This window comes from Artibeus jamaicensis, unplaced genomic scaffold, assembly GCF_021234435.1.
Source record: "Artibeus jamaicensis isolate MK-2021 breed Jamaican fruit bat unplaced genomic scaffold, CSHL_Jam_final contig_3243, whole genome shotgun sequence".
NCBI lineage: Eukaryota > Metazoa > Chordata > Mammalia > Chiroptera > Phyllostomidae > Artibeus > Artibeus jamaicensis.
The window spans coordinates 1,142,447-1,165,195 of record NW_026521766.1 but is presented as its reverse complement, the minus strand read 5'-3'; positions in this window follow the sequence as shown (position 1 = coordinate 1,165,195).

Below are 22,749 nucleotides of genomic sequence, written 5' to 3'. Positions count from 1 at the left end.
CAATGTCCATAAGTGGGTCACTGTCTTTTTCCCTTCCTTGAGATGTTTACTTACACGATTTTAATATTTGGGGCTTGGGGAAGCTTTTAGAAGATCCTGTATTAACTTTTAAAGGCATATTTGCCTTTCACTAAAGAAGAACTGTTTCTTGAGATCTTGAGAAAAGCAACCTGTTTTTACTTATTTTCTCATCCTAACATACTTTTATCTCAGAAAGGCTTTCATTCCATTATAACCACTGACATTTTTTAAGGGAACTTATAAATGACCCTGGCCTAAGTGTTTGTTCTCATAGAAAGTAGGAGAGACTGTCAAGCAGTTTATTAATGGCGTGAATGCTCCACAGGGGTCCCCAATCCTCCCGCTCCTCCTCCTCGTCAGTGGGCACTGCTGGCACTAGCTCTACCTCCTGTCCGCCCCCCTCCCTGTCCCCGGAAACAACAATCCGTAGAAAAACTGTCTTCCATGAAACCGGTCCATGGTGCCAAACAAGTTGGGGACCGCTGCTTTAAAAGAGTTGGGGTAGAGAGAGCAAGGATGTACCATACCGTGCTGCAGAGAAGACAACAAGTATTAAGTGAAATGGGCTTTTTCGACAATATAATTTGATTAGAGAAATGAAAATTGATGAAGATTGCCTTGGAAATAAAATAAATGCGATTAGAAAGCTAGAAGTGGCGGTTGTCAGCACTTAATGATGCACTTTACTGTGTAATGTGTTTTTTTAAATAAGAATTGGGGAGTGCGTTCTTTGATATTTTACATTAGAAGAAAATGAGGGATTTTCTGGCCAAGGAGAACAGTACTAGAAACAAATCAAAAGGATGGGTTTGATTGGTCATTTTGAGTTTTCTGAGCCCCCAGGACCGTTTGTTTCTCTAGTGTAGTGGAGATGTTGAATTTGTATTCTCGCCATTAGGAAATGACTCTTTGCCGGAGAAAAAGTGGGAAACCATGTCTCCTAAATGTTGTCACCCCTGATCCTGGGGTTGTGTCTGATGTACAGATTTTGGGGAGCGCAAGGATGAGAAAGGGGAACTATTTAAACAGAAAAATGCAGCAGCATCTACTGGAATGAAAAAGAGTAGCTACACAGTCAGTGGGGTCCTTAAGTGACCCGGGCTGGGCTGGCTTCTGGAGTTGAGAGCTTTGATGCTCTTGCCTTTGTAGAAAAGGAAGCGGCACTTTCAAAGTTCCTGCTGAATGCTCTCGAGAATGTTCTTCCTGTGTGTCCATGGCAAGAGGAGGGCCCACTGGGCCCACGACGTTGACCCGAGAGTCTGGTTCACCCAAGGAGGAATGTTCTTCACCAAACTTTTATGTAGAAGGGTTACACATGGGCGTGTATTTGGAACATTTTGAATTGTTTGTTTTTGGCCAAACGCTTCGATGAGGGAAAGGAACTACTAAAATTCAGAACTTGGCTTGGTGGTTAGAGTGCAGATGGCAAACGCCAAGCGTGCATACCACCATTCGCCTCACCGAGGCGTGCAGCAGACAACTCTGGTCCATCCGTGCCCGGACTCCGAGTCCAGATGTGGCCTCGTTATCTTCCTTAAACCAGCCCTTTAGAGCAGCTGCTGCTGAACTGATCAGCGTTGAACTGATGATAAAACCTGTTTGCCCACCACACCCTCCTGCAATAGATTATAGCGTGAATTGAAAAATGGTCTAAATGTTCCTGAGTAAGAGGCCATTCTGGGCCCTCTCTTCTAACTAGAGAGCAGGGGAGGATGGGCCCCAGTACCATCACCCACAACGTGCCTGCTGAACACATGTAGGTACTCTGGGGACAAAAGGACTTAAGGATGCATTGGGAGAGGGAGGGCAGGGTAGCATAAGGTAAATGCCAAATGAGTGCTTTGTAGAATAAATAGCAAGTTAGAAGGAGGCAGATTTTAAATCCCGTGGGACTGAAATCTGAGAAAGAACTATCTTGTTCATTTTTCTTTGAGTACCGTGGCAAGCTTATTGGATGGGCTCACTAACATTGCTGATCTGTGTAGAAAGAGAAAAAAGTCCCTTTGTAGGAAAGTCTAGGAGATGAAAAAATACCAGAAGGCAAAATCTTAACGAAACAGTTGAGTCTGAGCAGGAGCAAGGCATGCCGACAAGGTTCAGGGGTTACTTCCATGTTCTCCTTGGCGGCCAGCTGAGTTGGACCGGCGCGCTTTCTAGAGGAGTTAAGGGCTCTAGAGGAGTCTAGAAGAGGAGATGTAGAACTGAAATGTTGGAGTTGGTGGTGAGGCCAGGTGAGAGCTATGAGGGAATAAATAAATAGATTAAATATTTTAGTTGATTTTTTTCCTCTTGTACTGCCCTTCCTCTTGGGGGTACAGTGGAAATGACAGAGAAGTTTTGCTGTCAAGGGTCTGAAGTACATTTAAAAATGTATATTCTTGACATAGTGGGTATAAGAAATTAAACTATATGAAAAGTGTTTTGTTCAAGAAGTTTCCCAATATAGATCTTTTGAAATGACCAGTTATAACCCTGTTATTAATTGGTAGATTTCTGTATTTTACCTTATAATAAAGTTTGAGTTTTGTTATTTTTGATTAATGTTTCTTGTATTTTTAGTGTTGTGCTCATCTAGTAAGAAATTGATGTGGTTACAAGGAAAAATGCTTATGTATCTTTGTAGGTTTGAATACTGTTTTATGTTAGGCCACATAAAGTAATCCATTCATGATTCAAAAGAAATTCATTATACATGATAAAGTGACTTTTTAGAAGAAAAGGGAATATAATATTGTATTGGGTATAATTTTTCCCCCAGAAATTTATTTCTTAAATGCTTGCTGGATCAAGCCCTCACTGAAATAGATGGGGATTGTATTTTTTCCTCATATTTTCTTTAAATTGTTCATTGCTTTTTTAGAGTATCCTTTTGACTAGACTAGAGATACCAGAGAATAAACAATAGGAAGCATGACATTCTTACTGGGCCAGGTTGCTCTGTGTAGAAATCACAGGACATGCTGCGAATGATGATAATTCCTAATTGGTGAAATAGAGAAGCTGTGAGAGCTACCTCATCTGTGACCCTAGATTTATAGTCTGACCAGTGATGGGAGAGGGTGCCTTTGTGGGTTGACAGCCAGAGGCGTGGTCTTAGGAGGCTCCAAACAATGCTTAAGAGAGCTGTGGTGGATTTTATAAAAAGTATGTAAAAACACATTTTTATTGATATAGCACCATCTACTGAACCAAGCTACTATATTTGTAGAAATTGATGCTCCTTCAGATTAATAATGCAACCTTTATTTATTCATCCACCACCAACTATTTATTGTGATTATATTATGTGCCAGCACAGTGATAAGTCATTGACTGACTATACTTTATTGACTTAGAGTCAAGAACAAATAGTTGTATTTTTAAATGACTGCTGCTGACAAACCTAGATTTAAGATTTTTTATTTCCACTTATGTGGAGGGCAAGCTTCACCAGAGAAGTTATGATTGGGCTGGGAGGGTGAGAAGGAGTGGCCAGGTGGGTGGAAAGGTGAGGGCCTCTGAGGCCGAAGAGAATGCTCTCTGGGAATGTAAAACTGGAACAGGCCTCAAGGTTCATTCATTCTACTTTTCCTGCTATCCAAACCAACCTGGACAGATGTATGTCATATCTTTCTAAAAATAAAAGTCTCTAGGAAAGGAAATTATTGAGTTTGACCCACGTTTTCTGGAGAAGAATTTAGCAGTAAAACTTCAAATCATGATAGTTAAACTGACAAATATTTTACAGTCAACATTTCTCCTAATTCAATAACCTTTTTAAGCTTAAAGTAACTTCTCCAGCGTCCAGGACCCTCTTGTTTTTGAGGGTCTCTGGCAGTCCAGAGTTCTCACAGATATTATTGCATACACAGCTGGAAGAGGAATGAGCTTTTGGATACCAAGTATCCAGTTTCAGGCCCCATGGGAACGAGCTGGAAACTCTGGGTGTTGGGAGGTCCAAGATGCCCTGCTGTGCATGCAGCCCATAGACGGTGGGAAGGAATCCAGCTTGCTTTCTCTCCACTGCTCTTGGTCTTCCCCAGGCTGGAAGGAATGCCCTGCTCTGCACGCTCCGAAACCTACCCTTCACAAGACCTGTTTTAAGAGGAGGGGATGTTGTGTTTGAAAACAAAGTGCACACGGGGCTCTGAGGTTTCAGGAAGCTCCATCAGTATAAACTTACCCTGGGCGGAGTTTGTGTGACCACTGTAACCACGCCCAGAGTTCTCCCCTGCAGACCTCTGTCTAGGATTTAAAAACCCCTGGAGCAGAAGGGGATGAGGAGCAGGTGGAGATGTCTGGGGGCTGTTACTATTTTTTAATCTAAAGAATTTTTAATTGTCGACGGCTTATTTCTCTGTTCCCTTCTTTCTGCTCTAAGGAGCTAGCTATAAATGAAGAACTAGATATTGAAAAACCCGAAAGGCTTGACCCTTCACATGATGTTCTGTAATTGTGACAATCCTGATTTTGTGTGATTTAAAGTCTCACCCCGGCTTCACTGCTTATTTGCAGGGTACGGTTGATCATGTGCCTTAGTTTTACTTTTTTCATGAAATGGGAAACCTAATTTCTACCTATAATTCTTGTGAGAACTAGACATAATGTATCATAATGTATGGATTACAAAATGCCTGTCGCCTAGTGAATAAAGTGCAGCCATTGGCAGCAATAAAAACAATCTTTGAAACCCCTGGTTTGCCATGTCTTTATTCACCCCACAACTGCTATAAAAAGGTTCTAAATAATAAATAGAAATAGTGCTTTTATTTTTAATATTTAAAATTATTTTGGATATAATATTGTGACATCTCAAAACGTGTATGTGTGAGAGAGGGAGTTACGAGCGAATGAACGTATGTCGTCCCCTTAATCCAGTGAGTGAGCTGCTAAACTGTTTTCTGAAGCCAGCTGTCGACACTGCAGGTGGTGAGAACAGGACCGTCCACTTGGGTTGGGAAGGAAGTATTAGACCCACTTTAAAAACATTTGTTAATTTTTTCTCTCAATTTTTTAATTTGTTATGTACATCATGACAAATGCGGTGAATGCATAAAATATATAAAGAAATATATGTATCCCGGAGATATAAACTCAATGTTTTAAACTTAAAAAAAAAATGGCATCGTGGCCAGAGAGCTCGGAAGTCACTGATGTAGCCTGTAATAGGCTACATCTATTATAACGTGAAAACTTTTCTCTTTGAGCCTAATTTGCTTTCTTGGAATTTTATTTTATTAAATGTTTCAACACGGGCTTCAGATTTAGCAAGATTGAAATATAAGGAGCATTTTTAGATATATACGGGATACCTTATTTTGATTCTTAATTCTGCATCTCTTTGCTAGTAATTTGTACCCAGTGCAGTAGTTATGTCTTGGATTTGCTTTCTAGTTCCTAACATGAGGACTTAGGAAATCTGGGAAATAAAAGACACCAGAACAGAACTCGTCTGTTTCCACAGGTTTCTGAAGTTTGTCTTGGGGACCTTTCCTTGTGCATGCATCCTGTTTTTGGGTAGGGGCTCCTGAGCCACGTGATGAAATGTGCTGTCTATCCCACGTTCAGAATCCATTGTTTGTGTAGTGAGTGGCCTGGTTATTAGTGTCCTGTGTTTTAAGAACACGATGCTGTTTTACACTGCAGAACTTTCTACTTCTTTTCCAGTAGTTATTGTAGGCAGCCATCTCTAATCATTTGAAGACCTTCTTGACTTTTAAAAAATTTTAAAAATAATATGTTCTCATCTTCTTTGTTTCCAAAAATTTGGCAACAAAGGGATAAATACCAACGCCCGAAAGTGTCTAGAGAATGGCTTCTTCCTTCTTTTGTCTCTCTCTCCTTTCTCTCTTCCCTGATGCTGGCGCAACTTCTAAGAGCCAGACTGGACCCTGTGTTCTGCAGGCACAGGGTTAGGTGGCGTCCAAGGAGCTTTCTTCAGATAAACCCACACATTGCTCTCTCCATCTTCAGGACCAGCTGGCTCTCATCAAACTATGGCATAGTGCAGCCCTCAGCAATTATTTGTCATTGTTAACTTTGCCACAGTTAGCTACAGCTAACATCCTGTAAGGCACACATACTACTTTTACTGAATATGAAATCCTCATTCACAGCCTGCATTCATGTTCATCGTTTCTGCACTGTCCTTATGGGGAAGAAAACACCTACCTGTTCCAACACCTGCAATTATTTACATCCCTCCAGTAGACTTGTTTTGCTGTCATCTCAATGCCTGGTCTGGTTTCTAGTGTGTATTTTTGTTTGCAGGGTTGTTTGTGATTTGCCTAGGGTTAAGTTGAGAGCCCAGAGGGGAAATTTTCAATTATTTCTGGTGAAGTTTTCTGGAGTTGCTAATAATGCTCTTGTTTGTCATCAAGCCACTGTGCAAACTGACTTTGACAAGGACTATTGGGAATTCAACTTGTCTTTGTTTTTCATAAAGAAATTATCAGGCATCTTATGGTATTTTTCCCAGTAATGTCTTATGACTGGTACAGCTTAGTTTTTCATAGCTTCTAAAGTAAAAAAAAAAAATTGTCTTTTTTATGTATAACTGCAGAATTCTTCATTCTATGACATAGTCACAAAACGATATTAATTCTTTCCTTTAAGGCTTTGTGATATATCTAAGAGATAGACAACTTAGCAAAAATTTTAGAAAAATCAATGCTTATCTGGTTATAAGTGGAAACAGTAAAATGGCCTGTCTGGCTGAAATCTGCATTCAATATACCTCTGTAGCTGCTAGTTTTAATAAAAACAATTGAAGCAATGGAAAATTGAGGTGGAAATGGGCCCTGTGAGTGTGTGATTGGATTTTTTGAAATTAAAGATATTCCCAAGACATTTTATTCCTAAAGGCTTTTCAAAGCAGTGTTCCAGTCATATGAATTTAGATACGTAATCAGATTTTATAACAACCCTCTGTGTGTGGCGTTGCTCCATTAAAAATTTGTACTAACAAGCCTCTTTATGTGGGCTGTTTAATGAAAAACTCCCCATCCACAGCCGGTGTTCCGTACGCCTGGGACATCTTGTGGCCTCTTTCAAGGCCTGCCTTGTATGGACCAGGCCTCATACTCATTCCGTGTCTTGCATTGAAATCAGTCACCATTAGAGAGTGTATGTATTTTCCTCTGACCATTTCCTGAACTAAAAGTGCTTAGGTTTATTCTGACTCTGTTATTGAGAACCTACTGTGTATGCATGCAGTGCTTTGACTCTCAACCAAATAGGTAGTAGCTGACTCTTCAGGATGACAGTTAACATACTGCAATGTGCAGATCTTGTGTTACAGAAATGTACCCTTGAGGCCTATATGATCCTATCACCAATGCCACCCCAATAAATGTGATAAAAAATAAACCAAGCTTAGGAGCTAGCTCTTAAGGATGATAATTAAGGTTCAGGAAGCCTATGAGCTTTCCTTAAGTTAAATATTGCTTTCTCTTTATTTTGGGCACATGTCAGCAACAGCATCATGGAGTTGGGTCGCCACGACAGTTTTACTATCAGTTAGACAACTTGGTAATCATTATGTGCTACACTGAAGTACTACTCAGGAAACCTTGAAATTACTGTTCTAAAAAGATGAAGTATCTTTACAAATAAACAATTTTACTTAATAGTTGGAGAAATTCATGGATAAAAGGCCTCAGTATGCTAAGATCAGTCTATTATGAGGTTTTGGCAATAATTACTCTAGATCTGTTAAAACGCTTAGTGAACTGACAGGAGCAGTGCAATCATGGTGGACACTGAGAAACAAGATCTAAGTTGGTTCAGTCACACCTCCACTTTTGCTTTTCAAATCACCTGGTTCAGGTTAAAAAATAGCTTGTCTATTTATTTATTTATAACTTTGTTTTTATTATTCACAGTATTGCAGATGTCCCTCTTTCCCCGGCTTCACCCTCCCCCACCCAGCCCCCACACTGTCCCTCTGGCCATCACCATAAAAATAACTTTCCAATTGCAGCCTTCCAACTTTACCCCAGTGTTCTCAGTGCCAGGGGCTTTCTGTGGATGCACAGTGTGTGTGAACAGTACTTCTGTAGCCATCTTGGGACTTTTTAAGTGACTTGTTATTTCTGTGAAGTCACACAAAAAAACATGACTGCCGAAATATGCAAGAATTAGAGCAAGGTGATAGAATCTGGAGCACCTTATAAAAAGCCTGACCTCATGCTTTAATTCATTTAACTCCCACACAGTCTTTTTCTTTCAAAAGTTTTGATTGAGCTGTAGTTGTTTTTTGTTGATTAGGATAATTATGCCACAATGATTTTAAAACCTCTTTGCAGACACTGTTTAGCTCGGGCACTTCTTGTAATCATTCAGAGAGGGACCAAGTGTCCTACCCAGAATTCCCAGGGTAGGACGGTGAAGGAAACCTCCAGGGAAAGAGCAAGGTGAACTTAGGGAAGCAGTTATCTTTATTCTACATGCAATTTAGCTCTTGAGCACTGCTAAGGTCGCTCATTGAATTGGAGGATGCAGGACTGGCAGGAGCCAGGTCAGCCTGAGACCAAGCAGCAGAATATGCAATGGAAAAAATTGAATTCTGGGCCTTAGTACAGTGTCTGGTGCAGTGGTTACTGATTTTTTTCAGATTACTTATGATAAAGAGACACATTATTTACCTTTGTTATATAATAAAGGATGTTTGCATCATTTGTTTTTATTCACTTTTCACTTTTGTATCATTAAAATAGTACCATGTCATACCACACACCATGAAGACTCAGTTTTAAAACAACTTTGGGCATTTTCTTTTGCTATGAAGAACAAGTTAATCTCTCAAGATGCCTTTTATATTTGGTTTTGTGCAATGGCTGATTTCAAGTCTGACCTGAGTTTCCAACAAGAGTGTCAAGCAATTGTGTATTTGCTTCTAACTGCATTCTGAAGTGATTTTCCTGCCATACATATACACTGCAGTTGGATGTGTATAATGCACACCCACGTTTTTGGCCCAAATTTTCAGGAAGAAAATCTTTCATTTTAATTTTTAAGTCAGTTATTTATTTATATTTAGATTCTTGTTTCTTGTTTTATAAAGGAATTTTTGCACTTATTTTTGAACATCCTATGGTACAAGAAATATTATGTAACAAGTAATTACAAAACACAAGATCAGATACAAGGTATTTTAAGTACTACCCATGTGTAATGCACATTCTTATTTTTCCCTCAAAAATTTGGGCAAAAACTGCTCATTACACATGGCAAAATACTGTAACTCACTTTAGTGATGAAGACAGCTCAGAAAAACAATGCTTAGTCAAGCCTGCCTATTAAGATAAAGCAGTCTCTAAGCCACTGATTTAAATATCTTTAAAAACAAACAAATAACAACAAAAAACTCTGCCCATCCATGACTAAACTATAAAGCATGCAATCTACAGATTGCAAAATTAATGGAGTTTATAAACATGAAAACAATTCTAAATTGCTTCTAAGCCTATACGTTTAGGTTAGTTACAAAAGGTTAGACTTCCTAAATATTTTCTGATACATAGTGATAGTGAAATGTATATCCTCTTCGAATCAGATGAAACAAATTACATTGAAAATTAATTCAGAAGCTAAGTATTGAGGTGGAAATGTAGGCTGACCCTGGTTTCGCATAACATGATCTTTTAAATAAGGTATAATAAAGCTTTAGTCTGGAGTCTCTTTTTGGTTATTAAATCTGTTTCACACGTGGTATAACTCTAGTGCTAAGGCTTCCAACCTCTCTCAGTCTTCAGGCATTAAATGAATATTGTGTGGGATCCTAAAGATTGCTGTGTTTCATAGCCATGCCAAGTTACGACGTCATTTGTAGAAATATAAAACCAATCGCTAATTTAATATTGAGATCGTGGTAAGTAGCTTTCTTAAGTTATTTGTAATTGGTTGTACTGAGGTAGGGGATCTGTTTTCTATGTGGCTTTCTCATCTACTTATGTGTGATGATACAGCAGTTTTATGAGACTGTACCCCGCAACCAATTATTTTGAAAGCAGCAAGTTCCACTAAGGAGCATTTACTTGGGACTTTTTTCTTTTTCCTTTAGTGGTACAAGTTAGGAACTTTCTAGACCAAACCAGAAAAATTTTGATAAATATAATCTCATTTATACATTTTGTTCTAGCCTGTGACAAGGCAACTAATTTCTCCTTTCTCAAACAAATGAGAGAGAAAAATTAAATATAGTAGGTAACCTTCGTGCGGTGAGCATGCCAAGTACCTATGAGTACGGCTGCTTTCTAATCAGAGTTCCTGAAATGCGGGCAGTGAGCGTGGGGGCCATGGCTAGCTGGACGGATGAGAAAAACAGCAGTGACCTTTGCATCAGGGGAAAGACATCATTCTGCTTCTGGCTTTTCATAGTTTATGTGTTTGTGTTTTTAACATATGACTGAACTTGAAAGTTCATCTCTAATCTGATCCACAGGGGAATGGCAGAAACCCTAACCAGCCAAATGATACAAATTTAAATTTCCTGTGGAGGAAAGGTCAATAATGTTCCGTTCTGCTCGCTGGGGACAAGTTCAGCACAGCAAGCAATCCTTCTGATTAAAATTCCTGGTGAGAGCTGGCGATTCGTCTGATTGGAAACTAAATAGGTCCCTAATCACTTAGATAAGATGCCAGCCCTGGGCATCACAGACTGACCGACAGATGATGACCCTCTCTCAAATATGAACTTCATTTTAAAATTGAGAAACAAAAACTTAGGGCTGCATTTAACAGCAACCATTTATAGTTCTGTGATGTGAGGCCACCAGTTTCCTATAATTCTCATTGTTCTCTAAAGATAAAGACCCATTTAACCGAGGAGGACTGACAAGTGACCTTGTGATGGATCTGAGCTATTGTTCAGTGTGTGAGGCTGGGGACAGTACCACAACGGGGTGTCAGCACTGCTGGAAGCCTCTGAGTTGGTGGGGGCCTGCCGCCTTTGCCCAGTGCGGAAACCTATGTGTACTGTTGAGAAATAACCCTCCTGTGGTTGGTTTCTGCTCTTCCTGTGGAAAACGTAGCCCTTTCATAAGATGAGCGCACAGCCAGCATGCTTAGTTGGTAACAAGTGACCATCCTAAAGAATTAGGTCAGTTCATGGGGAGGATTCAGTTCCCCTCCCCCATCCTTAAAGTTCTTGTGTTTTTTTCATGGTGGGAGTTTTGTTATCTGTATCACCTACATCAACTAGGACCTCCCCATGAAGTGTCAAGATAAAGTTTCTCCTGAATTGAGAATAACCCGAGATGCACCATTTCCACTAGCCACCAACAAAATAGTGCTGCAGCCTCGTTAATGTTTCTAATATTAGATTTTACCTGACAGTCCCTACGTAAAGTAGGGACTTCATTTCCCTTCTCAATTTTTATCTGCACTGCAGTGCCTGATGTTTTCCTTTTGTGTAAAACAGAAGAAAGTAATAAAAAAACAAGTTAAGAAAAGACATAACCGCAGATTAGGTGCATTTCCAGCCCTACTTTGAAAGCACCTAAGGCAGTTCCTGTCTCCCAGGAGCTTCAGGAGAGCCAGGGACTGTGTCGGCTTTCAGAAAGGCCCTGGGAGTTCTCGTTTGAAGCTTCTCATCTTGTCGGTGCTGAAGGGCTGAAGGAGAATGCAGGGATGTCTCACAATTGGTAAATCCCGACACTTTGTCTTTAATCTCTTTTTCAGTGTGAACCCTGTCAGATGCTCTGAGAAGACACCCAATTACAGTCTGAGCTGCTATCCATGGTCTAAAACTGCTCAAGAAAAGGGCTTTCTGCTCAGGAATCTGATAGCATATGTGTTCTGAGCTTTTAGCTTTTCATATGAAGTCATAATAAATTGTGCATGAAGGTGAGACATAGGATGATGCAGCCTTATGAAATTGAATTTAGTGGTTGGTTAATTCTGATGACTCTGAAATATCGCTTATTCTGAAGTAGGCAGGTTGGTGCCAGGAAAGTCCTTGATGCGTTAGGCACGGAAGTGCGACCTTTAGCTGTTAGGCTTCAGTGCAGCATCTGAAAAGAGCAAAAGGGGCAGAAGGCAAAGTGCGTGAGTGATGGTCTCACTTCCCATTATTTGGGTGGTTCTCTGTGTGCCTGATTGTAACTGAGAACTTCATAGAGCTCCTGAGTAGTAAACATATGGTGTTTTACAAATGAATTTAGAAGGCTTCATGGTCAGATAGGCAAGTTTGGGACGTATTTTTAAATGTCTAAGTAGTACATTTTGTGTTATCAGGATGTAGCCCTATATTGTGTGTAAAAATGAATTTAAAGTAAGAAAAGCAACTGATTATATGACAAAGGGGGGAAATACTAATTCCTAGTATAAAAATAATTTCTAATATATATTTATTTTCAAAGTGGACACATTATAGAAAGCAATGAACAAATGAAGACAAGTTCAAAAAATGAAAGCTTGATAAAAGTTTCTTTTTTAAGCAAATAAAATGATGATAAAAACTGAAGAAAATGGAGTGTTTTAAACATTTTTGTTGAGCCCAAAGTGTACTTCACACTAAGCACAGGAACACCTTGTTTTACTGTGCTTTATTTCTTGTATTTCTCAGATGTTACGTTCTTGGGCAATTAAAGGTCATATCCTCCACCAACAAGAAAAACATGACTTTCTTCATTGTGATACTTGCTTTATTGCCGTGGTCTGGAAATGCATCCGCAGTACCTCCGAGGTGTACCTGCACTGATAAGGCAGGTCTACCTAGAACCCTGAGAAGACCAGGAGGGCTTTTTATCATCATTCATTTAGAATTAGCTATAGATGGTTGTGTCTTGAGTGATAATCTGAATGTTAACCCCAATTCTATAGTCCTCACTTCTAAGGCCTTGATGATGTTGTGAGATTATTTTGCTTTAGTACTGAATGGGTTTTCATTAGTGTGTGTTCACAACCTAGAGAGGAAAAGACAATCGAAACTGCTTCATCTGCTTGGTGGCCCTAAGTGTGTTGCATCCTGATTTCCTCTGGGGGCTCGTGGGAGGGCCCTGTGCAGGTGACAGACCACGTCACCAAGCCTGCCCCCAGGTGCTGCTCGGGCACAGAAGGAGGTTATTTTCCAGAAAGGTCCAGATGGACTTTACTTGCTTATTTAGATTTCATTTGAGCTACATCCAGTTTTGATATATTACACATTGTTATAAATTAGCAAAACAAAAATTATTTAGTCCTGTCTGTAGTGATTTGTAACATATATACTATTTTTCTATCATGCTTTGTGATTTTTAAAAAATTCATCCTGGAGCAGTCTAGAAAAATCACATTTCATCAATACCAAATATAAAGTACCCAATAATAGTAATTAAATATATTTGGCTAAATTTACTGCACATATAAGGGTATAATTTTGAATGTTCAATAGGGAGTGAAAAATTTTTTGCCATGGTCAGTATTTTAAAAGCATTGACTTTTTTTTGCCATCCTATCTAAAACTGCAAAACTATATCTAGTTCTCCCAATACACTTTCTTTGCTTTATTTTTTTATAGTTTTATGACTTACATATTAAGTATCTTACTTATTCTGTTAGTTTTCTCTTTCCATCAAAATGTAAACTGCATGAGGGCAGGGATTCTGTCTGTTTTGCATGGGATTGTATCCCCATTGCCTAGGACAGCGCCTGGTGCATAGCTGGTGCCAATTATTTGTTGAATAAATAAGTAAGTGGATTTTCAGAGACACAGTAGTCATTCATTCATTGATCCAGCCATCAGATATATATTAAGTGGACACTGGGGGACTGTGCCTCATATGAGTATCTATTTTGTTTTGTGAGTATATCCATTTAGTTAACACCTTATTAAAGATGGAATTCCAAGCTCCCTCATGTTCAAGGAGTCTGCAGTTTTTATTATCTGTATTAACAGGGCCCTACCCATCTGTGAGACTTAATACACATTAAAAAGATTTCTGCAGGTATAGCTTAAATACTGAAAGTCTCCATTGCAATCACTCTAAGTGAAATATGTGCTTTTAGAGAATGGAAAAGAACCAAAGAAAAGAGAAACCTTCAAATTCTAAAAATATAATATACTTGCCAAATTAGACCATGCTTTCCTGTCACTTGACAATTTGAAAGGGTGTTACAGTGTTGGGAACACATGTCTGGGCTTGAAAGCTGGGTCTATCACTTACTAACTGTGCTACCTTGGGCACGTTCCTTAGCCATTTTGTATTTCAGTGTCTGCGCTGGAAAAGATGGGCTGAGGTGGGGGTGCATTGAGATAATACATGTGAAGTGCTTAGGACAGTGCCCAGCACATAGCACGTGCTCACTGGTGTCAGCATTGGTGCGGGCTCCACTTAGCTCAAAACAGTTTCTATACTTAGCTTGTTTTTGTATTTTGTTTGTATTTGGAGATAACACCTACAATATTTTCCTCACATGGGAAGCAAGTGGCAATACTGAAGAGGAATGTATTCAGTATGCATTAGCACTCTTTTTCAGATGCTCCGTATTTGTTTGGTTTTTTACGTACTGTGTCATTTGCACGCGCTAATATTTATGCTTTATTGGAGAAAGAGCAACAGCGATTATTAAATGTTGTCTCACTATCTTAGCTCAGTGTTGCTTTCACTCTAGGGGAGCCAGTGGCTATGTGTACTGTGGATACTGTGTTCCAGAAAGGAAAACTCAAGAACAGAAGTTTGTGAATTCAAGAAGAATTTAAGGGGATAGTTTTTAAGTACATTATATCCTGGGGACGTGTGTCTGGGATGGTCCTACCTGAAGACAGATAGTAGGAAAACCAACCGGAAGATCTCAGACTCAAAGTTGCAAAGGAATGTCCACTCTACAGCTTCCTGGTGATGGGATCTTGAATCGGTCCCCCGAATTTTCAGGGAAGCTAAAAAGAATTCAGAATGAGCGATGTGCAGACAGAATCTGAATCCCACTGATAATGAATTAGCTGTACATTTCGGGCCTAATTACTGAATTTTGAAGTCTTAATTTTTCTCACCTGTATATTGGCCAGACAGGAATCTCTCTCATGGAGTTGATAAGGTAAGACATAGTTAAATCACTTTGCACTGTGCCTGGTACATAAAAAATGCACAGTACGTTGTCACCACTATAATTAATGATGGGCAATGTCATCATCTACCTAAAAGATTTAGGGACCTAGATATATAAAGCACCTAGCATGTAGTACCTGTTTTAAAAAATGTTTTTACCTCCTTCCTTCTTGTGTTTCCAGGGAACGTGTGCAGTTCTCCCACTTTCCTGGAGGGTAGTTTCCACCCTCTTTCTTCCTCCCAGCAGTCTGTCCTCACTCAGTCTCTGCGAGGGATGCTCACACAGCACATGTGCCCACATCTTGCTTTGTGCTCACAAAGTGCAAGATTCAGAGGAGGGGGGAAAACGGGCCGCTCTGCGATTGCCACACATTCCAGCTCTTTGAACCTTTCCACTGAAAACATACCCTTCTACATCTGTCTCTTTTTCCCCAGGATAATTATGTCTGCTCAGTACTTAAAATCACAGAATCCCAATGCTAGATAGAGTTTAGTCCAAAGGCAGAACATTGAGGGCCTGAGGGCCAGTCCACCCCAGAGACATTTTCTTTCACTGCCTAGAGTAGGCTTTTGTGGTGATTTAAGATTTTTGAATTAGTTGTTAATATTTTGAAGAGTCAGACATTTCAAATTAAAATGTACACACAGGCTCATATATATTTCTGGCTCCCCTGGCAAAGGGGGACAATCTGGTGACCCTCAGCCCCAGTCCCCCAGGGTGGCAGTGGTCTGGAGGGAAGCAGCGGCTGCCCCTCTCTTTAGTGTCCTCTGTGTAGACCCAGACCCCAGTCGCTCTGTGTTTACATTACCTGCGTGGCTGCTGTCCATCAATAGTCTGGGTCTTTCCATTTGCAGATATGGCACCTGCCAACCAGGGCTTAGTACTGCTTACTGAAAGGTGAGTGAGTAACTGAGTGAGCGTGAAAATTCTGGTTCTTGGACCTCTACTCTTTTTCTTTTCTTTCTTTCTTTTTTTAAAAGTTTTTATTTGTTTATGTTTATAGAGAGGGGAAGGGAGGGAGAAAGACAGGGAGGGAAACATCAGTGTGTGGTTGCCTCTCACATGGCCCCTACTGGGGACCTGGCCTGAACCCAGGCATGTGCTCAGACTGGAAATTGAGCTGGTGACCCTTTGGTTCACAGCCCATGCTCCATCCACTGAGCTACACCAGCCAGGGTTCTTTTTATTTTCTCAGTTGAAATTCATGAAAGGTCATTATTCAGCTAGGGGCAGGTTTAAACATGTGTTATGACAAATTTTCAGACATCTGGTTAGAGAGGGAGCAGGTCTAAATGGATTCACAGGTTCAGGTTGGCTGTTCAGTCCCATTTCCTTTGCTCGGTTTCACAGCTCCCAGCTGTACCCACTGCACCCGCTCCCAACTTGTAAGGCACTGTCACTGCTTGTAGACCGCATTCAGTGACTACTAGGAGACTTGGACTTGGTGCCACTCATCCAGGGGTGGCAAACTCAGATGCCGCGGATCCAGGTTGCTGACTGGCCAGGCTGCAGCCTGTGTGTGACAGGCTGGGGTGGCCTGGAGACCCTTCCACCTTGGAGAAAGCACACCTGTCCTCAGCTGCAGTTGCCCATTGCCATGAGGGAACCCTGATGCTGTCACATCGTTTTAGGCTCCGTTTTGCAGGGGAAACCCAAATCAGTATTTTGTGTGAAATCTCCTGGCCTCAAATTGGGCAATCAGTTCACATTGGTAAGTAAAGCTGTTTTGTCTAAAAAGAATAAAGGCTCAACAGCTTGTGACCCCTGCCAAGGAGAGGTCCAGGTGAAAAAATGAACAGCTAATAATTCTGGCTAACAGAGGGGTAAGGAGAGATTCAGGGGAGGAGCACAGTCTTTGGTTTTAGACAGACTTGGGTTGGCATCTTAATCCCACCACTGTTTCTGTGTGACACTGTCCAAATTATTTCCCCTCTGAGTTTCAAACCCCTCATCTGAAAATGCCCTTAATACCTCCAGGGGCAGGATCAAAGGGAGGACGGAGGCACAAGACCTGACCCAGAGCCAGTGCCAGCGGCGGCTCAGCTCAGCTCCTTTCCCCTTCGTGGATCTTGTCTTGGTTTTTGCAGGATGGTGTGTTTGAATTTAAACCCATATACTGGCTGCTTTATTTATTTTTTTCATCTCAGAGTACCATGAAAGTTGTGGGTGGAAGACTGCTCCACGTGCTTGGTTCCTCATCTCCAGGATTGAAAACGATCCTTTTGGAAGAGATAAGCTGTATTCAATGTTACATGGTACAATTAAAAAGACATTTCAAATGAGCTATTATTGATGGCATTAAAACGTGTATCAGTAATTGAATACATTCAAATATGGTATTACAAGGTAACAAGTCACTGCCAGAAAATATGCTGTATTCCCAAGCAGTGTTTTAGTTTAAACAATAGGTACATATCAGAACGATCCAAAAATGCTGGCAAATTCAGATGTTCCACTTTATTTTTAAATATATTTTCCTATTCACAACAAAAATACATATTTAATAGTTTTTTCCTGGACAATTTAAGTATTTCCTATTGGATTTGGATGAACTTTGAGAGAATTCTAAATGCTGTTTTGAGGAATGAAAGCATTTAGGCAGAGCAGTGACCAAAGATAGGCCCGCCTCCTCCTTGATGTCACCTCTGGCAGCTGGAGGTCGGGAGTGAGACTGACTGTAAACAGAATTATGGGATTTAGAGCCTCTACCTTTTGACTCTGTTATCATCCAATTAGAAATTCTTTCATTTGTAACTATTCTTTGGTTAAGGAAGGAAATAAGAAAAGCTACAATGAAAAGAATGGAGTCAGGGGTCACCAAACCAACCATACTCCACACTGAAAGGGTGCCCCAGGTGGGAAATCCCCTCCCAATGCATTTCCCTGTTTTTCTGTTCTCATTCTCTCTCCCTCTCTCTCTCTCTCTCTCACACACACACACACACACACACACACACATACACACACACACACACACACACATCTGATCATATAGAATGGCTTTAGGCATGTCTAAGTTTAGGGAAAATGTTCCCATGGCAAAGATAAAAAATATTTGATAAAAAATCTTTTTATACATTTTTCTATAATTACTCTCATAGCTTAGAAATGGTCTGAGTTGTGTGATGTAGCTGTTGCTAGGGAAACTTGCTCTTTAGTGAGCGGCAATTTTCCAAAACAGATGCATTTCCTCTCTTACTAATGAGTGTGTAAATGGTAGCTCTATTGCTTTTTGCTTCCATATTTTGGAAACAACTTGAACTATTTGCTTAGGACAGCAGACATCTGCTTTACAAAATCGAAGCAGATAGGCTTCTAGAATGTCTTATTTATATGCAGCTTGTGCTGCATATTTCAAAAGTGCATTTGCTGTTTTGCACTTTCTTGTTAGAAGACATTTTACACCTGTTAATGGCAGAAATAATTGCTTAGATTAAAAAAAAGTCCTCTCTAAAAGGTTTAAGCATGCATGGTTGCACTGTACGTTTTATTCCCACAAGTCTAATGGTGGAGAGGGAAACCTTCCTGATCTGGGCTGGGAAGCAGACTGGAAGTCCTGCTCCATAGCAGCAAACTGAATATTGTTATGCAAAGTCGAGTGGGAGCAAGGCTATTTCAGAGGCAATAACGTGTTCTTCCAGTTCACTGATCCACTAATTTCTATTCACTTTAAACTGCTCTCACATTTTTAAGGGGAAAAAAGCTATTTTCTGCCATTTACACTGTTCTAATCTTTGGTTTTGAACAAAATCGGCCTGGATAACAAGAAGGACTGGTCACCATTCTGCTTGTGCATTTGCTCCTGCTTTTAGGGCAGCTGCTAATGGGTCCAAACACATGCAAATAAGGGGTGTAGCTATTTCCATAAAAGGTGAAGCTGCATGCCCTCTAATTGTGCTCTTCGATTTTAGATGGAGGAGAAAGATGGTTTTAAGAAATTAGGAAAGGAAAAGGCCAGAAAAGGAGGGCAGCAGCAGCTTGGATAGTATAAAGGATTATTTGAGCAAAGACAATGCACTCACATTTCTTTTCTTTTCTTTTTTTGGAAAGTTTCTCATTTTGATGGCTTTTCGTAGTACCATTGAAATGGAAGAATATTATGCTGCTTATTAATTTAAATTTATAAGAAGGCTTCTTTTAGTATGAGTATACAGGATTGTACATGACTTTTTCTTTTTGTTAAACCATGCACTCCTTTTTCTTTCTTTCTATATTTTTTTGGAAGTTTTGTTTCTCTTGACACTCCCTTAAAAGGATTAAAGCTGCATTAGCATTGTGTATATTAAGTGCATAGTTTTAGATCTTAGTTGAGCTTCAACTCAACTTGAAGCTTTTTTAAAAAGTAAATAATATACTTTTTAAAGATAACAGTTTCGGGCTGAATTGGCATTCTGGCTGTGGCATGTGTAAGGGAAAATAGAAAGGAATGCAGTATTTTAAAAATATATCTTATGCAAGATTACCAAGAGAATTCTAATGTACACAGAATGAGAGTTGAATTTTCCAACAAGTTACTTTGAATTGTAATAGGGACTTCCTCTGTGGGTTTGATGAGGTTATTGTCCCTTTTTCCCGTTTGTGTATTGAGAATATGAATTACCTACTTTTATGGAGTTGTGAGAAAATTTTCTTTCCTAACTTACATATCAGAATAAAGTTTCTATTCTTGATGAGCTTTTTTTTTTTTTTAAGATTTTATTTATTTATCTTCAGAGGGGAAGGGAAGGAGAGAGGGAGACAAATATCAATGTATGGTTGCCTTTCATGCGTCCCCTGCAGGGAACTAGCCTGCAACCCCGGTATGTGCCCTGACTGGGAATCAAACCACGATTGTCTGGTTCGCAGGCCTGTGCTCAATCCACTGAGCTACACCAGCCAGGGCCCCTTAATGAGCTTTTAAAATAGTTTTCTTTGTAAATGAAACTCCAGACTGTGTTAGAATTTTATCAGTTTTTCCATTAATGTCCTCTTCTGTGAATATTTGTCTCTTTTGCCTAATTTAATATTTTCTTTCTATATTTCTCTTTTTAAAATATATTTTATTGATTATGCTATTACAGTTGTCTCGTGTTTCCCCTCTGCCCCCCTCTGTCTGGTACCCCCATTCCCTCCAGCAATCTCCCCCTTTAGTTTATGCCCATGAGTCATGCATATAAGTTCTTTGGCTTCCCCCTTTTCTATACTGTTCCTAAAATCCCCCTCTCTAATTGCACCTACTAATTATGCTTCTTTTTTTTCTTTCTTTCTTTTTTAAATTTTTTATTGATTATGCCATTACATTTGTTCTATTCTCCCCCTCCATTCCCCTCCACCCTGCATACCCCTCCCCCACCATTTCCCCCTTTAGTTCATGAACACGTGTCTCAAATTCTTTAGATTCTGTATTTCCCCTACTATTCTTACTCTCCTCCCTATCTATTTTCTACCTACTGTCTATGCTACTTATTTTCTGTACCTTCTCCCCCCTTCTCCTCCTCCCACTCCCCTGTTGCTAACCCTCCATGTGACCTTCATTTTTATGGTTTACTCCTGATCTAGCTGTCCTCTTAGTTTGCTTTTGTTTTAGGTGTGGTTGTTGATAACTGCGAGTTTGCTGTCCTTTCACTGTTCATCTTTTTTTACCTTCTTTTTCTTAGGTAAGTCCCTTTAACATTTCATATAATAAGGGCTTGGTGATGATGAACTCCTTGAATTTGGTCTTATCTGAGAAGCACTTTATCTGTCCTTCCATTCTAAATGAAAGCTTTGCTGGGTAGAGCAATCTTGGTTGTAGGTCTTTGGTTTTCATGACTTGGAATACCTCTTTCCAGCCCCTTCTTGCCTGTAAGGTCTCTTTTGAGAAATCCACTGACAGTCTGATGGGAAGTCCTTTGTAGGTGACTGTCCCCTTATCTCTTGCTGCTTCTAGGATTCTCTCCTTCATTTTAATCTTGGCTAATGTAATGATGATGTGCCTTGGTGTGTTTCTTCTTGGGTCCAACTTCTTTGGGACTCTCTGAGCTTCCTGGATTTCCTGGAAGTCTATTTCCTCTGCCAGAATGGGGAAGTTCTCCTTTATTATTTGTTCAAATAAGGTTTCCACTCGTGACTCTTCCCCTTCTGGTACCCCTATAATTTGAATGTTGGAACGTTTAAAGATGTCCTGGAGGTTCCTAAGACTCTCCTCATTTTTTTGAATTCTTGTTTCTTCATTCTTTTCTGTTTGATCTTTTTTTTTCTTCCTTTTGGTCCACTCCATTGATTTGAGTCCCAATCTCCTTTCCCTTACTATTGGTTTCCTTTGTATTATGATTCATTTCAATTAGTTTAGCTTCCATATGTTTCTCTAATTTGTGACTAAAATCAACCAGTTCTGTAAGGATCCTGATAACCAGTGTTTTGAACTGTGCATCTGAAAGACTGGCTATTTCTTCATCGCTTAGATTTATCGGTTCTGGGGCTCTGAGTTGTTCTTGAGCCATTTTTGGTCTGTTCGCACCCTTAAGTAAGCGGAGAGAAGCCTTAATTGTTTACCACAACGGGGCGACCCAGGTCGCTGGTTTGTGACGCTGTGTGTGGGGGCGTGGTCAGAGAGGGAGCAATGGTGGTCCTCTCCGCTAGCCCAGTCCGTCCAGTCACACCACTCGCCCCGGGCCTGTTTATCCGATCGGAATTGTGCGAGCCTGCTGCCCCGCGCTGGCTCCCCTCCTCACTGGTTTATCCGCACGCAGATGCGCGACCACCGCAGACAGCCCGCCGCGCCTCTTCCCTGTGCGCTCCCGTAGCCAGCCTGCGATCTGCACCTTCGGCTGCTTGCGCACCACCGGTTCCGGGATTTTTTCTTGCCAACCTGCTCCGCTGCTGGCTTCGCTCCTCTTACCGGTTTAGCTGAGCATTTCGTTGTCTTTGGACTCCGTATTGTCAATTTTCTGTGTGGCTTGGTTGTGTTTTTTGTTGTTAAAAATAGTTGTTCTTAGATTTGGCTGTGCACAGAAGCAAGGTGGTTCCACCTACACCTCCATCTTGGCGGAAGTCCCAAGATCCATACCACTAGCCTCTGCAGTGCCGCCACTGCCGCCCCGCACACCGCAACTCGCTGCAGACCGAACGCCGTCTTTCCAACGCACGCGCTAATTATGCTTCTTAATACCCTGCACCGTTACCCTTTTCTCCCTCTTTCATCTCCCACCTGATAACCCTCCAAATGACCTCCATATCTATGATTCTGTTTCTGTTCTGCTTGTTTTCTTAGATTCAATTGTTGATAGTTGTCAATTGATTGCCATTTTAATGTTCATAGTTTTGATCTCCTTTTTCTTAAATAAATCTCTTTAACATTTCATATAATAATGACTTGGGGATGATGAACTTCTTTAGCTTTACTTTGTCTGGGAAGCACTTCATCTGACCTTCCAGTCTAAATGATAACTTTGCTGGAGAGAGTAATCTAGGTGGTAGGTCCTTGCTTTACATGACTTTGAATAATTCTTGCCAGTCCCTTCTAGCCTTCAAAGTTTCTTTTGAGAAATAAGCTGACAGTCTAATGGGAACTCATTTGTAGGTAACTCTGCCTTTCTCTTGCTGCTTTTAAGATTCTCTTTTTACCTTTTTTATCTTTAACCTTTGGCATTTTAATTATGATGGGACTTGGTGTGGTCCTCTTTGGGTCCAACTTGTTTGGGATGGTCTGTGCTTCCTGGAGTTGTATGTCTATTTCCTTCACCATATTAGGGAAGTTTT